The sequence below is a fragment of the Nicotiana sylvestris genome, chromosome 5 (genome assembly GCF_000393655.2).
Source record: "Nicotiana sylvestris chromosome 5, ASM39365v2, whole genome shotgun sequence".
Taxonomy (NCBI): domain Eukaryota; kingdom Viridiplantae; phylum Streptophyta; class Magnoliopsida; order Solanales; family Solanaceae; genus Nicotiana; species Nicotiana sylvestris.
In genome coordinates, this window is record NC_091061.1 from 38,928,158 (window position 1) to 38,945,743 (window position 17,586).

Consider the following 17,586-nt stretch of genomic DNA (forward strand, 5'->3'; position numbering starts at 1 on the left):
CTTTGATATTATCTGAACTGTATATAAACTGTTACGAAACCCTTCTCTTCTCATCTTCGGGGATGTGCTCGCTGGTCGGGACTCCCTATTCTGTTAGTGTCATACCTTAAAATAAGAAAGAGGCTCGGACAAGTTACTAAGCCGGATGGCCTTTTGGTTTCCTGTATGTAGCCCCCTCCTCGACTCGAGTTGTCCGCTCGGGTAGACAGTCTAGAACAAATACCCAGGTTATAAACCTAGAATAATTCAGCTTCATGGCGGATCCCTAGTAGGAACGTTTGTTTGCATCACGTGCATTTGACTTTGGAGGCTCAACACAGGGGTTGGGTCTGTCTAGGACAGGTGTACCAAAAATGACAAAAGACCATCCTGATGCATCTTACTTGCTACTTGTGCATTTGTTTGCTTCGGACTTGCATGCTGACCGGCGTTTGAATATTTTGAGGAAAGAGAGATAGTGGTACGAGGGTTAAAGAGAGTTAATCGCCTGTTTTGGAAAAAAACCAATGTCCAAATAGTGTCGAAACTATGCCAAAATTTTGAGAAAATGAAAAAAAGAAAAAAAAAAGAGAAAAAAATATAGTTTTATTTGCCAATGAAAAGGAGTCTCGTTTTCAAAAGAAGTTTGTTTTATCGGCCCGAACTACGCCAGTTTGATTCTCAAAGGGTGTGAGATACGTAGGCAACCCTCATCGGGTCCAACTTCACTTTTTTGCGATATAGCCAAAAGAATAAAATTTTTACTGGAAAATAATTAGGGTAATGCCATTCTTGTTAGGAATAGCCGAATGTCCCTAAAAGGGCGTCGGAAGGCTATTTTTGCAAGAACAGCCGCATGTGGTCATTTTTTCAAGGCTTTCACCGGTTAGCCGACACAGCCTTAAAATCTTCGACCCTGAGGTGCTGAAAGGCCGTATTCGCAAAACCGGGTTTTATTTTAAATAGAAAAGTGTCCATGTTATCCTTGAGTCAATTGAATCGTGATTTTTGCTTAATCACCCTAATAAATGTGCAGAATGAGCACAAGTCAGAATTTACACATAACAATAGTGAACAAGATCCCTTTGGATTTGCACATGTGGTGGGATGACTTGGGTGAATCAGGGCGCGACACGGTCAAGCTATACCTGGGAGGCCTCACTGGGTTGCTGAAGATTAATCCTATGGGGGATATCATAAAGGCTTTGGTCGCATTCTGGGACCCGGCTCACAATGTATTTCATTTCTCAGATTTTGAACTTACCCCAACATTGGAAGAGATAGTCGGGTACATCGGGGGTCCCAAGGTTCCTCTGAGACACCAGTACCTGATTGCTCCAAGGGTCGTAGCCGTACACAGGTTCCTAAACTCTTTGAAAATAAGCAGGGGGTCCACGACCCAGACTTGACAGCTGGTTTTTGTACTTTGCGGTTTATATACAGCAGATATGGCCACATATGGGTGTTCAACCATCCGGAAAACAAAATCTGTAGCAAAGGAAACCGCCTTAAGTAGGAAGAACATAGGTGTTTTGCATTCATGGTGGTCTTTTTGGGACTTCTGGTGTTTCCTAGAAAAGACGGGAACATTGACATACGAGTATCTGGGGTTGTCAGCACTTTACTTACTCAGGCCAACAACACCCTCGCACCCATGATAGTAGTTGAAAGCTTTCGCGCTCTCACAGCCTGCAAAGCCGGGGGAGACTTTTTTGAGGGGTGCAATGTGTTGCTGCAGATGTGGATGATCGAACACCTATGTCGTCGTCCTCAATTTATGAGTTATGGGTCGACAGAGAAAACATGCATAGAGGAATTTTCTACGAGGGTTGACGGAATCAGCTTACCAGAAGGGGTCACAGAATGGATAGAACATCTCCGTTCCATCACTGCAAGTCAAATAGAGTGGACATTTGGATGGCTACCTATGGATGAAATCATATATATGCCAGCCACTGGACCCCATTTCCTTTTGATGGAGCTCAGGAGTATCCAGCCCTATACCCCTTATCGAGTTTTGAGGCAGTTGGTAGATGCCAAATAGTTCCGAAAGATGAAGATCTTAGTGGCCAAGTATTCGATATCAGGCCCAATGGACAATTTCATGAAGCAGCAGTCCGCCAAATTTGGAGCGAGTGTCAATACTTAACGGCAAATATGTGTGTACGTGATCGGTCCAAAGATGAAGTTTCGTCGGGATACCTTGCTTGGTATAGGAGAGAAATCGAGTTTGGGAGGCCAGCCAAAAGACCCCATCTCTAGGAGTTCGTCGAGGCATCGCAAGGACAGTGGGATTGGTTGACTAAAGAACATGAGTATAGAGCCACAATAGGCAGATTGGAGAAGCAAGTCATGGAGCTTCAGTTTGAAAATGGTGTTCAAGCCGCTGCAAACAAGGGAGAAAAGAAAAAACTAGCTCAGGAAAATGAGGTCCTCAAAGCTCAAATCCAGAAAATGAAAAGAAACTCGGAGAGAAGCCGGGCTGATAAAAGGCTCATAAACGGTCTAAAGAAGAAAGCCCTCGAGTATCAAGAAAACCTGGAAAAATCTGAAGCTGGTCTAGCGAGAATCCAGGTGAAATGGATAAAGAAGGCAGAAGAGCAAGTACGGTTTTATGAAGGGACCATCGCTATCCTAAGAAGAAAGATAGCCACTCTCAAGAATGAGGCAGTCAAGCAGGCTCAAGATTTCAAAGCTGATAGGGAACATTGTTATGATCTGATGACTCAGATAGAGCAAGGAATGCAGCAGTTACAAAATCAACACCTTCATGACTCTCGAGTGTTAGAAGCCCGTAATCAGCAAATAGGGCGGTTGCTTCAGGAGAAAGGCGTCATAAGAGAGAGAATTAGAAACATCGCTGACTACATCATTATGAAGTGCCACATTTGTGAGGATATGACTCGCACTACATTCTTTGCAGCGGTGATGACCTTTATTAAGCAAATAATGAACAATTTGGACCGACTTCAAATGGATCTTGCACATAGGCCCGTGGAGAGACCGAACGATGTCCCACGGACACCAGGAGCATTGATGTACTCATAAATTTCTGTTTGAATCTGTATTTCCTTTTCTGTCAGAATCTGTGAGTCATGCTGGGTTTGCATTTTCTTTCTGTTCCGAGTCTGCATTTCTTTAGAGTATGATAGCTTGATTTCGGAGTCTGTTTGTCGTCTTTGCGTCAGAGTCTGTTGGTCTTTTGAAACTTGTTGATATTGAGTCCGTGTAATTGAAGCATCTGTTTTATAAAAGCTAAAAATCCCAAAAATATTTTATTTACTTGCACACTTATCTGACAGAACTACGCATGGTCTGATTCATACGGGGACGTGATACGTAGGCAATATCTATAGGATTCGACCACCACTAAAAGGGAAAAGGAAAAATAAAGAAGGATAGAATAAAGAAAGTTTAAAAGAAGAGGCACAATTGTGAGGGGCTGGAATGACGCACGCAACCGAAGCAAATGCATGATAGAAATGGTTAATTGCCTACGTGCATTGCATCCCAACGTGTAATTGCATATGTGTTAAACTCTAAAAACTAACAAGTTTGTTGATTCCAGATAATTCCAGCAGTTAGTTTATTTAGAGGATACTGACACATTATTATTACCACACCAGATCAAAGGGACCAATACTAGAAATCATGTCTATCCTGGAGGTCGACACTAGTGTTGAGGTAGAGGAGTTGGACGTTAATAAAATGAAAGAGGAGATGTTCAAGCTTAAGCAACAAATGGCCGGAATGTACCAGGCTTGGTCCCAAGGGCAATCACCACCGTCTTACCCAGCCAACCTGGCTTTTACCCCACCATTAGCTCAGTCTCAGGATCGTCCCGCCACCAATCCAGGTTTTCCCATTTATCAACACTACCATGGCACTACTTCTCATATGCCGCAAGCTCCACCACCAAAATCGATTCCCTGCTCTCCTCCGCCAATCACCCCTATCTTTGTGACATCTCCACCAGCTGCACTCTATAGATCCCTGAGTGAACCCGTGTTCCAAGATCAGGACAACCAGTATTATCCCCTGGAACCCACCTTCAAAGCTCCCAAAACTTACCCTTACGATCCACGTTCTGATCCCCCGAGAGAAGCTGAGAGACCAACCAAAAATCCCGAACATGAGGAGATGTTCAGGAAAATGAAAAGCATAGAACAATCCTTCCGAGATATGAGAGGGATAGGAGGTCAGGTAAGCGTGGCTTACAAAGATCTGTGTTTATTCCCAAATGTACAACTACCAGCAGGGTTCAAAATTCCCAAATTCGACTTGTACAACAGACACGGTGATCCGGTGGCTCATTTGAGAGGTTTTTGCAGTAAGATGAGGGGAGCCGGAGGAAAGGATGAATTGCTAATGGCTTACTTCAGTCAGAGTTTGAGCGGAGCAGCATTGGAGTGGTACACCCGCCAAGATCACGGAAGATGGTACACATGGGATGATCTGGCACAAGCATTCGCTTGTCACTTTCAGTATAATCTTGAGATCATTCCAGACCGACTATCTTTGACTAAACTAGAGAAGAAGCACAGTGAAAGCTTTAGAGAATATGGTTTCTGGTGGAGGGAGCAAGCAGCAAGGGTAGATCCCCCAATGAAAGAGAGCGAGATGGTCGATTACTTTTTGCAGGCTTTGGAGCCAACTTACTTTGGTCATTTGGTGTCCGCAATTGGCAAGACTTTTAATGAAGTTGTAAAAATGGGAGGCATGGTCGAGGAGGGGCTTAAGTCCAACAAAATCATGAGTTATTCAGCGATCAAGGCAACCACTCAGGCCATCCAAAGCGGCACTAGGGGTGTACTTAGGAAGAAGAAGAAAGAAGATGTCACGACTGTTGAGTCCGGAGCCCGGTTCGGATCTAGAGGCCTGTCACCCTACTATAGCCAACCACGACCCTACCACCAAAATTACTCCCACACTCCATATAGCCCTCCACAACATTACTACCAACCGCCAGATCCCTATTTTTCCATCCATCATGCACAAGCCTATACCCAAACCCCGGCACACGCACAATGGCGTGCGCTGGCTCCACAAAATCCATACCCAGCTCCACAAAACACATATCCACCCCCAAGGGCCTACAGAAATCCCCCTGGGACAGGTTTCCGACCAAACCAAGCCCTCAAGAATGAGAGGTCACAGAAGCAAAAGACTTTCACTCCACTGGGGGAATCATATACCAGTCTTTTCCACAGATTGAGGCAGTTGGGTATGTTGAATCCAATTGAGCCTAAAATGCCAAATCCTCCCCCTAGAAATCTTGACCACTCGGGTGAGTTGTGAGTACTGTTCAGGGGTCCCTGGGCATGATACAGAGAAGTGTTGGAAACTAAAAACAGTTGTGTAAGAGCTTATTGATACTTATCGGATCGAGGATCAAGCCCCATAAGAACCAAATATCAATCAGAATCCACTGCCAACTCACCAGGGGACATACATGATTGAGTTGATACACAAAGAGGGGGTGCCCAGGAAGCCCTCGCAGACGGTAATGATGATCCGTTCCAGCGAAACTAGCTCAAAGGAAAAAGTAACCAGTGGGAAATCAGTGGCCCAGTTGAGAGGGGTAGATGATAAGCCAGCTGTGATAGCCGAGAGAGGGTCGTCAAGCATTGTTGCAGTGAAACCAGAGGAAGCTAAAGTGGTAGTGCTAGGGGTTGCAAGTAAACCTGTTGTGGTCGTGAAGGGTGCTCGCACAGAGCCTGTTATTATAAAACTAGTAACTCAGCTTCCAGTAATCAACAACAAGGATGTTCCTTGGAATTATGAACGAGTGACGGTGATTTACAAGGGGAAAGAAGTCAAAGAAGAAGTTTGTGAAGCGCAAGGTTTGACTCGCTCAGGAAGGTGTTTTACTCCCGAGGAATTAAGAAGAGCTAAAGATAATTCAACGCCGGTAAAGAAAACTGTAACTAAAGAAGAGGCAGAGGAATTCTTGAGGAAAATGAAAGTGCATGACTATTCTGTTGTAGAACAGTTGAGGAAAACGCCCGCTCAGATCTCATTACTCTCGTTGCTAATCCATTCAGATGAGCACCGTCAGTCACTGATGAAGATCCTGAATGAGGCCCATGTTCCCGACAAGATCTCGGTTAACCATCTAGAAAAGATATCCAACAAGATTTTTGAAGTAAATAGAGTCACTTTTTCCGGTGACGAATTGCCGGTAGAGGGTACTGAGCATAACAAAGCCCTTTACCTGACAGTGAAATGCGAGGACGCCGTGGTTACCCGGGTATTGATTGACAATGGTTCAAGTGCAAACATCTGTCCACTCTCCACTCTAAGCAAGCTGAAAGTAGAAGAGGAGAGGATCCATAAGAATAGTATCTGTGTGCGGGGATTTGACGGCGGAGGAAAAGACTCAGTCGGGGACATAATGTTGGAGCTGACCATAGGTCCAGTAGAATTCACAATGGAATTCCAAGTGCTGGATATCGTTGTTTCCTACAATTTGCTGTTAGGGCGACCGTGGATTCACGCCGCTAAAGCAGTGCCATCAACATTCCATCAGATGGTCAAGTTTGAATGGGACAGACAGGAAATAGTGGTGCACTGCGAAGATAATTTGTGCGCTCACAACAGCACCATCGTGCCATTCATTGAAGTGGAAGATGACAAGGGACCATGGGTCTACCAAGTTTCTGACGCAATGTCAGTCGAGAAAGTTCTAGAGGGGAAATGTATCCCGAATCCAAAGATAAACGCTGCCTCAATCATGGTAGCGTATGAAATGTTGAAAAATGGTTTTGTACCAGGAAAGGGTTTGGGATCAGCATTGCAAGGCATCATACAGCCCGTATCTCTTCCTAAAAACTTGGGAACATTTGGTCTAGGATTCAAGCCTACAACCGCAGATATAAAAAGAGCCAAGAAATTGAAACAGATGGCATGGGTCCTTCCAAAGCCGGTCCCACATCTTTCCAGATCATTTGTCAAGTCCGGTACGAGGAGTCGCTCAGTGACAGCAATTCCCAGTTCTATGATTAATCCTAACAAGGAGTTGATTGAAAGATTTGAGAAGTTGTTCGATAGTGTGAACATGGTGGAAAGTGGAGAGGGTTCTAGCAACACGGAAGTGCAATTTGTCGGGCCAAAAACAAAGCTTAATAATTGGAAGGCTACTCCTCTCCCTACTCGGAAGGAGTCTTGGTAGTTCACTTTGATTTTCCTTTAAGTTTGTACGGATTATTCTAGGGTTGTAATCCAGATTTCATTTTTTCAGTTTGTTTGAGTGTGCAAACCTTGTTATCTTTTATCAATCAATGAAATACAATTTCCCTTTCTTCATCATTCCTGATGGTTTTCCTTTTGCTTTGTTTTCTTTTCTATACAGTTCTTTGTTTCGCTGGTTCTAATGACATGGCGTGCATAAGGAATACTCAACCCAGTCTTAAAAATCAATCTGATTCCGAAATGTTAGTTCAAGAAGTAGATTGTGGTTACGAATTAGAATATGATGATGAAGCCTTCAAAGAGATTAGTAAGGAGTTAATTCACTTCGAAGAAAAACCCAAACCCAATTTGAATGACACAGAAGCCGTCAATTTAGGGGACACAGACAATGTCCGAGAGACTAAAATAAGTGTCCACCTCGAGCCAAAAATCCGGGAGAAGTTAATCAAAGCACTCATAGAGTACAAAGATGTTTTTGCGTGGTCATATAACGACATGCTGGGTTTAAGCACTGATTTAGTGGTCCACAGATTGCCCACTAATCTGGTATTCCCCCCGTCAAGCAAAAGCTGAGGAAATTCAAAATTGATATGAGTGTGAAGATTAAAGAAGAAGTTACCAAGCAGTTGGACGCAAAGGTTATTCGGGTCACCCGATATCCTGTTTGGTTGGCTAATGTCGTGCCCGTACTGAAGAAGGATGGCAAGATCAGAGTATGCGTCGATTACCGAAATCTCAACAAAGTAAGTCCGAAGGATAACTTCCCACTACCCAATATCCACATTTTGATCGATAATTGTGCCAAGCGCGAGATTGGATCCTTTGTGGATTGCTATGCCGGGTATCATCAGATTCTAATGGATGAAGAAGATGCAGAAAAGACGGCGTTCATCATGCCATGGGGAACTTATTGCTATCGGGTAATGCCATTTGGTTTGAAGAATGCTGGGGCAACTTATATGAGGGCGATGACTACTGTATTTCATGATATGATACACAAGGAGATTGAGGTATACGTAGATGATGTGATCATAAAATCAAAGCATCAGGCCGACCACATCGAGGATTTGAGGAAATTCTTTCAGAGGCTTCGCAGGTACAACCTCAAGCTTAACCCCGCCAAGTGTGCATTTGGTGTTCTATCCGGAAAGTTGTTAGGATTCATAGTCAGTCGGCGAGGCATCGAGTTGGACCCATCAAAGATCAAAGCCATACAAGAATTGCCCCTCCGAGGAACAAGACTGAAGTGATGAGTCTGTTAGGAAGGCTGAACTACATCAGCAGGTTTATTGCTCAGCTCACGACAACTTGTGAGCCTATTTTCAAGTTGTTGAGGAAGGACGTTGTGATCAAGTGGAATGATAAGTGTCAAGAAGCGTTTGATAAGATAAAAGGTTACTTGACAAACCCACCTGTGCTGGTTCTGCCAGAACCAGGGAGACCTTTGATTCTTTACTTGACAGTCTTGGAAAATTCATTTGGTTGTATACTGGGGCAGCATGACGTCACCGGCAGGAAAGAACAAGCCATCTGTTATCTTAGCAAAAAGTTCACAACTTATAAGGTTAAGTACACTCACCTGGAAAGGACGTGTTGCACCCTAACTTGGGTGGCACAGAAATTGAAACATTATTTGTCATCCTACACTACCTACCTCATTTCGCGTTTGGATCCGTTGAAGTATATTTTTCAAAAGCCTATGCCGACAGGAAGACTTGCAAAATGGCAGATTTTGCTCACAGAGTTTGACATAATCTATGTGACTCGGACTGCGATGAAAGCCCAAGCATTGGCCGATCATTTGGCCGAGAACCCAGTTGATGAAGAATATGACCCACTAAGGACTTGTTTTCCTGATGAAGAGGTGATGCATATTGATGAACTAGAACAGGCCGAAAAACCAGGTTGGAAACTTTTCTTTGATGGGCTGCTAACATGAAAGGAGTCGGAATAGGAGTTGTGCTTATTTCTGAAACAGGGCATCACTATCCTGTTATGGCTCAGCTTCGGTTTTATTGCACCAATAATATGGTTGAATACGAGGCATGCATTTTGGGTTTGAGGCTAGCTGGAGACATGAATGTCCGGGAAGTTCTGGTCTTGGGAGACTCGGATCTTCTGGTGCACCAAATTTAAGGATAATGGAAAATGCGAGATCTGAAGCTCAACCATACCGACAATGCTTGCATGATCTTTGTCAACGGTTTAGATCAGTGGAGTTCAGGCATATTCCAAGGGTCCATAATGAGGTCGCTGATGCTTTGGCTACCCTAGCGTCAATGCTGCACCATCCGGATAAAGCCTATGTCGATCCTTTGCACATTCAAGTGCGAGATCAACATGCTTACTGCAACATGATTGAAGAGGAATTTGATGGCGAACCGTGGTTCCATGATATCAAGGAATACATCAGAATGGGGATATACCCAGTACAAGCCACGGGGGATCAAAAGAGAACAATTCGACGGTTGGCAAGCGGATTTTTCTTGAGTGGAGGAGTTTTGTATAAAAGAACACCAGACCTGGGATTGTTAAGATGCATAGATGCTAGACAAGCTACGTCTGTCATGTCCAAAGTACATTCAGGAGTCTGCGGACCACATATGAGCGGATATGTGTTGGCAAAGAAAATTCTCCGAGCAGGTTATTATTGGCTCACCATGGAGCGAGATTGTATTAGTTTTGTGCGCAAATGTCATCAGTGCCAGATACACGGAGATTTGATTCATTCTCCGCCATCGGAATTACACACAATGTCAGCGCCATGGCCCTTTGTCGCTTGGGGCATGGATATCATTGGACCAATCGAGCCAGCAACATCCAACAGGCATAGGTTCATTCTGGTAGCCATTGATTATTTCACCAAATGGGTTGAGGCCAAAACTTTCAAGTCTGTGACCAAGAAAGCAATGGTCGATTTTTTTCACTCACATATCATCTGTCGATTTGGAATCCCGAAGGTAATCATCACAGATAACGGTGCTAATCTTAAAAGCAATTTGATGAAAGAGGTATGTCAACAGTTTAAGATTACACACCGCAATTCTACCCCATATCGTCCCAAGGCGAATGGAGCAGTTGAGGCAGCCAACAAAAACATAAAGAAAATACTTCGGAAAATGGTGGAAGGTTCTAGGCAATGGCACGAAAAATTACCATTTGTGTTGCTGGGTTATCGCACTACTGTCCGTACTTCGGTAGGTGCAACTCCTTATTTGTTGGTATATGGAACTAGCAGTAATACCGGTGGAAGTTGAAATCTCGTCCCTTCGGATTGTTGCTGAGGCTGAGATTGATGATGATGAGTGGGTCAAAACCCGTTTGGAGCAGTTGAACTTGATTGATGAAAAGATATTGGCAGCTGTGTGCCATGGCCAGTTATATCAAAAGAGAATGGCAAGAGCATACAACAAAAAGGTGCATCCCCAGAAATTTGAAGTGGGTTAGCAAGTGCTGAAACGCATCCTTCCACATCAGGTTGAAGCAAAAGGCAAGTTCGCCCCGAATTGGCAAGGGCCATTCATTGTAACCAGAGTATTGTCCAATGGTGCTTTATGTTTAACAGATATAGAAGGAAAATGCATAGACATGGCTATCAATTCTGATGCAGTAAAAAGATATTATGTAGGATTTTTTTGGTATAATTGTTGATTGTTTGTATTTGGCATTATTTCGAAGATTGAAATGACGAAGGCAATTTGTTCTACTATCTAAACACTTTACCCTTTGTTCCCCTTTTTTGAGCCTTATTTATTTCTTTCATACCCCTCTTTTGGGAATCAATAACGAAAAAGAGAGAAAAAGAAAGAAAAGAAAAAGAGAAAAGAAAGGAAGTGAAAAAATATAACAACAAGGAAATTCAGGTGTGAACTACGTTTGACCTGATCCCTGTTAAGGGTACGTAGGCAGCTTTACGGCTCGGTCATAATAAAATAAAAGTCAAGAGATCCCCAAGCAAGAAACTAGGGCAGAGGTTGTTTTGTAATAAGAAATGTGATTCCAAAAGTTGTAATCTTAAACCCATGTCAAATTATTTTGAGCCTTTGATACCCTTTCTTTTTTAATCCCATCCAAAAGCCCACATTGCGGTCCAAAGAAAGACCTTCTGATCAGTTTTCGAGAGATGACGAGTCGAGCAAACAGAGGTGATTCATATCAGGGTAATACTCCGGTCCAAGCAGGGAAATCAATAAAAATAAGAGAGTCTTATTGGTGAAAACCTTCACAGGCACCATAAGGCGACAGAAGTTGAGAGAAATGAGAGAGTCTTATTAGTGAAAACCCCTCGAAGGGCACTATAAGGCGACAAGGATTTAACAGGGGGCAAACGAGATAAGCTTGATGGAAAGGATCTGTCGAGACGTCAAGCAGAATAAAGATGTTGTTTCGACAAAAGAAGATGGGTTGCGGGACCTTTTGATGCAAAGAAGGGTCATCAGAAAGATTGATTGGTATAAATATACTGGGTTGATTGATCTAAAAATGCACGACATGACCATTGGGATCGGTTATACCATTCAGATAAGTCATTTTCTTTTCAAACAATCGTTCAGAAAGATTTTTCTTGTTCTATCTTTCGAAGTCATCATTTTTCATTTCTTTTTGGTCAATAGTAATTTGTTTTTAAGAAGGATTTTCAAAGCCAACTACCAGTTGCCAACACGGTGAAAGGTAAATGGGGATAAGACATGCGAGGATAATGTGGTAGGATGAGAAAGACGTCGTTGTAAGACAAAATGGTGGATTGGTCTAAGTTTTCGAGACAGTGTGGAGCAAAGGTGGAAAACAACGGTTGAGAAGTTGGTGAATACAGAATCATCAAGAAGGTCGGAAGTTATCGGCCAAGTTTCAAGATGGTCGAATGACGCAGAGCATGGAAAAGAGCGAAAGGGAAAACCTTCCCCAGCAGGAGCATCCCCACATTTTAAACTAACATATTCTCTTTGATTTTAAGAAGGGACAGGAAATGTTATTGAGGACAGAAAGACAGGCCACAAGAAAGATCGTCAAACTGGGGCAGAAAATTTTCCTTCATTTTGAAAATTTTCTGGAAGTCAGGTACCCACTTGGGGAAAAGGGAAAATAACACAAGTTTGGAGAAAAGTGGCATCCCCAGCAGTTTTCAGAAGAAGGCAAAACAAGTTTTAAAGAAAGCAATTTCGGGAGAAAGATAACACAAGTCTTAAGGGAAGCAGTTTCAGAGGAATGAAACACCAGTGTTGGGGAAGCAGTTCTGAAAGAAGAAAATTCAAGTTAGAAATGGTTCAGGAGGCAAGAAGGAACAATGGCAATAGAACGCATTTTTAAGTCATAATAGAAGTCAGGAGCCCGTCTGGAGAATGGAGGTGTTATATTTTGTTGAAGTCAGGAGCCCGCCTGGAGAATGGAGGTATTATCTTTAAATTGTTTATTGAAGTCAGGAGCCCGCCTGGAGAATGGAGGTATTATATTTTTAAGTGGTAGTTGTAGTCAGGATCCCGCCTGGAGAATGGAGGTATTATATTTTAAGAAGTTGTAGTTGTAGTCAGGAGCCCGCCTGGAGAATGGAGGTGTTATATTTTGTTGAAGTCAGGAGCCCGCCTGGAGAATAGAGGTGTTATATTTTTAAGAAGTTGTTGAAGTCAGGAGCCCGCCTGGAGAATGGAGGTTGTTATCCTTTAAGTTGTAGTTGAGGTCAGGAGCCCGCCTGGAGAATGGAGGTGTTATATTTTTAAGAAGTTGTTGAAGTCAGGAGCCCGCCTGGAGAATAGAGGTGTTGTATTTTTAAGAAGTTGTTGAAGTCAGGAGCCCGCCTGGAGAATGGAGGTTGTTATATTTTTAAGAAGTTGTTGAAGTCAGGAGCCCGCCTGGAGAATAGAGGTATTATCTTTTTAAGTCATATTAGAAGTCAGGAGCCCGCCTGGAGAATGGAGGTGTTATATTTTGTTGAAGTCAGGAGCCCGCCTGGAGAATGGAGATATTATCTTTAAATTGTTTATTGAAGTCAGGAGCCCGCCTGGAGAATGGAGGTATTATCTTTTAAGTCGTAGTAGAAGTCAGGAGCCCGTCCGGAGATCGGAAGGTTACAACAAAAATCTCCAGCATAAACTCAAGTGCAAAAGTCAAAAGAGAGGCAACAATGGTCAAAGAAAGATAATTCGCGCTTCGAAGGAAAAATAATTCGAAGCTCACAAAAAGGAAATAAGCAGTTCAAATTCGGCAATCAAGAGAAGACTACGAGTCAAGATAGAAAGAAAGAAACATCAGAGGAAACACCAGTCACCAAGACGTCAAAGCAACAAGAGACACAAGAGCATGACTGAAGATCTAGATAAGATTTTATAATTCATAGACTATAGTTAGTCTAGCTTCTTGTTTTCTTTTAGCATGGTGTAATAAGGAGGTTAGTAAGTAGCGTCAGCAACAGCAACAGCAGTAACAGTAAAACCACAGCTCCGTGGTAGTCCCAGCTACCAAAACTTTCCGAACTACATTGACCTGATTCCCTTTTGGCCAGGGATATGTAGGAAACCTTTGAAGCAGAGGTTCGGTCAAATCTTTCAAAAATACTTCACATGGAGTAGCCGAACCGGCAAAAATCGCTCGTATACGCTCACTTTATCTTTGCACGAAAACTCTTCATGTTTCCGGACAAAGAGGGGCAGCTGTGAGCACGTGATTTTTGCCCTACAAGAACTACTCCCAAAAATTCAAAATAAAATAGTTTTGTGTTGCTTGTGATTTATTTGTATTTGTCTGTGCATGTTTATTTTTACTTTAATTAAGAAAAAATATAAAATATGTGTTGCATGTGCATTTAGGATTTAGTTTTACAATTAGGAATTAATTAAACAATATTTGGATTTGCGAGAATGAAAATCACAAAAATATGTACTTGGCATTTTTTTAGCATTTAATCTCCAATTGTGTGATTTTATTTGGTATTTAATTGTGTGTGATAATTATCATTGAGAGTTAATTAGTATTTTTATAAGTTAATTTTGTCTTTACAATTTATTTTAGAATTTTTGGTAATTAGTAATTAAAAGAAAATAAAAGGAAAAAGAAGAAACAAGAGAAGAAGAGTAAAAATCGGACTAGGCCAGTTTTAAAAAGGAAAAGTTCAGACCTGAAGGAAGAGAGTTGAGAGAGCTTTTACTGTTTCATTACCTTAATTAACTTGTCAAAATCTCAGCCAGTAGTCCAGCTCCCTGAGAATCATAAACAGTTTTAAAATTCTCTGCTTCAAGTTTCAGAGATCACTTTTGAGAGTCTTTAATCAGTTAGAGAGGGTCTTGAAAATTAGTTTCTAAAGCTTAAAGACTAGAGAGCTTGGTCAGTCTTTGAACAATATTCTGAGGAGTTCAGAGAGTTTTTTAGAGTTCTTTTGAAAGGCAGTCAGTTTTGGAACTAATTTCGAAAGCTTAAAGTCAGTTTCTGAGAGTTTAAAAGATCAGTTTTGTAGTAGAATCTTGGCTTGACTCAAGCTCGGTTGAGTCTGTTTGCGGCTGTTTGGAACTTCAAATTGCTGCTGTGAACTGCTGTTGTATTGCTGCTCGTATTACTGCTGCTGCTGATCTTTCTTCTACTTTATTTTTGTTCCAATTCCAGGTACACAGCTTGACTTCAATAATTGTGAAGCTGAAATGTAAAGGATGAACTTCTAGTTGAAGCCTGAATATTTTAATTTAATTCAGTTTCTGATTTGTATATTTGAACGTTTTTGTTCGTTAAGGATGTTTAGACTCTTGTTTATAGTTGCGTTGGCTGAACTGAACTGGGCTATGCAATAACTGGATTATAGACTATGATAGCTTAGTTTTCTTGGATTGGTTTTCCCAGTAAATCACCAATTGTAGTTAATTCCTTGTTAGTTGATTCTTGCACCTGTTGAGTACTGGTTGTAGCCAAATTCATGGTACAGAGTAATTCATGACTAGTCATAGTTAATTTCGTGTTAAAGACCTTTGTGAATCCGTTTAGCGTAGTATAAGATAAAACCTGGAGTGGCTGTTTTGTTTCATTCTCAACAGGTAATTTAAATATGACCAGGCTGTATAGGGATTGTAGTAGACTGCCAAAATTTCCCTGGATGGTTTACTACGGCTGTATAGTGTGACTTGATTTCAGTAGTTCTTTTAGAACCTTAGTTAAAAGGCCTACCTTGAATGTTTAATTTCAATAGTTATAAAATAGGCTTGAATGGTTTTTAGTCTCAATGTGTCCTTCAGCAGTTCTATTAGGAAATCGTGAATCATTAAAGTGGTTAGTGTTAGTTTATTTTTTTATGACAGTTCTTAAGCATTGATTCATTTCAATAATTGTAAAAACAAGTTCAAATAGCTCCGGATTTCATATAGTTCACTTCCGTATCCCAATAGTTTAAAATACCAAGTTAATCGAGTACTAGTTCAGTACTGATAATGTAAATAAAGTACTGTTTGGGTCTGGGCCATCAGATGATTCGTTTGGAGCTGATTGGGCTGCCCAGATTCGTGTTGCGATGTTCCCGTCCAGGCTCGAACCCCGAGCTCGTTGGGCTGCAAACGTCCTTGTAGGCCCAATTTTGGAGGCAACATTTCTCATAGTAAGGTTGTTGACGTATTAATTAATTAGGGCCTTTTCTTTATTTTTTAGAGACAAAATAAAAATAGCAAATCATAGTCGCTTTTAGGTTTGCCTTTTAAATAATAAATGAGACGAGCCTCGCCAAACAAAAATACATAAATTGCGGGGCCCTTAATAAATGGTTAAAATGAAACATTTAGAATTCGGGATGGGCCGTTTAGTGAATTTCACGGCCCTCCCCAAAGATAATAACGCGCTAGTCATTTTAGACGCGCTTTTAATAATTTACTTTCTTAAACTCGGGTGCACATTTATGTGACCCAAATCCAAATCTCAACGGAGTCGAAATGTGTCAATAACCACGGGTGCATTGATGTGACGTGGTTCGAGATGTGTTTTCACGACGTTGCAATTCTCGTTAAAAATAATAATAATAAAAGCGGTAAAAAGTTAAAATTTGCACATAGGTTCAACATGTATTAAAATTAGATAAATAAGACGAATATGACATCTGAGCGACCGTTCTAGAACCACGGAACTCAGGAATGCCTAACACTTTCTCCCGGGTTAACAGAATTCCTTATCCGGATTTCTGGTTCGCGGACTGTAATACAGAGTCAATCTTTTCCTCGATTCGGGATTCAACCGGTGACTTGGGACACCATAAATCTCCCAAGTGGCGACTCTGAATTAAATAATAAATCCCGTTTCGATTATCCTTTAATTGGAAAAACTCCCCTACGCCCTTGCGGGCGCAGGTAAAAAGGAGGTGTGACAATAATTTGCACATATAAACCAAGTACGTACTCGTCACCTCGCGTATATGGTTTTCAATCACACAATTTCCACATAAGACTCAATGCCTAAGGAAAATTCCCCTACACAAGGTTAGACAAGATACTTACCTCAAATCACGCTATCACAATCCAATAATAGACATTTTTCCTCGATTATCCAACTCTGAATGGTTCGAATCTAGCCAAAAATAATTCAATACAATCAACACAAATTATTGGAATCAATCCCATATGAAAATACCAAATTTCCAGTAAAACCCCTCGGAATCCAGTGAAAGTTACAAAATATGAATGCTCATTCAACCACGAGTCCAAACCATACCAAAATTACTAAATTCCAACAACAAATCGACCTCCAAATCTTAAATCTAAGGTATAGAGAATTTGTACCATTTTCAACCCAATTCACTAATTTCATGATAAAAACAACAATAGATTCATGTATTTTAACCAAAATCGAGTTAGAACCACTTATCCCAATCTATATGGTGAAAATCGCCTAAAAAATCGCTTCAATCCGAGCTCCATAGCTCCAAATGTGTTAAAAATGGCTGAAACTCGCATTTTGTAATCTGTCCAGGTAAGTCGCAGATGTCGAATACGACTTATAAATCGCATTTGGTAACAGCGATTTGCCTCTGCCCCAAAACACAACATTACCCTCCTTCAGTAAATCAATCATAATATTTTGTACAAATATCCAAATGATGAACGGTTTGAAGCGTTAGAAACTAGACTCAAAGACCTTTAGGTTGTGCATCACATAAAACCTTATATATGTGTAGATATGCCCGTCCAAAGTGTGATCTTGTGCGTGCTCATTTAGAATTTTAGTCTATCTTGAAAATTTTCAACTTGGCTTAGACTTAGGCTTCTCCGTAGACCCCAAATCACTTATAATATACTTCGTACACTTATTATCATATCCAATTGATATCCATCATATTAATAGTCCGTCTTTGCACACAAAATAATATAATTAGCGCACATCAACTTTCTTTATAGCTTAAGTACTTCAAAAAGATTCTGGGGTGTTACAGAGAGAAATGATGAGCAATAGTCGCGAATCGAA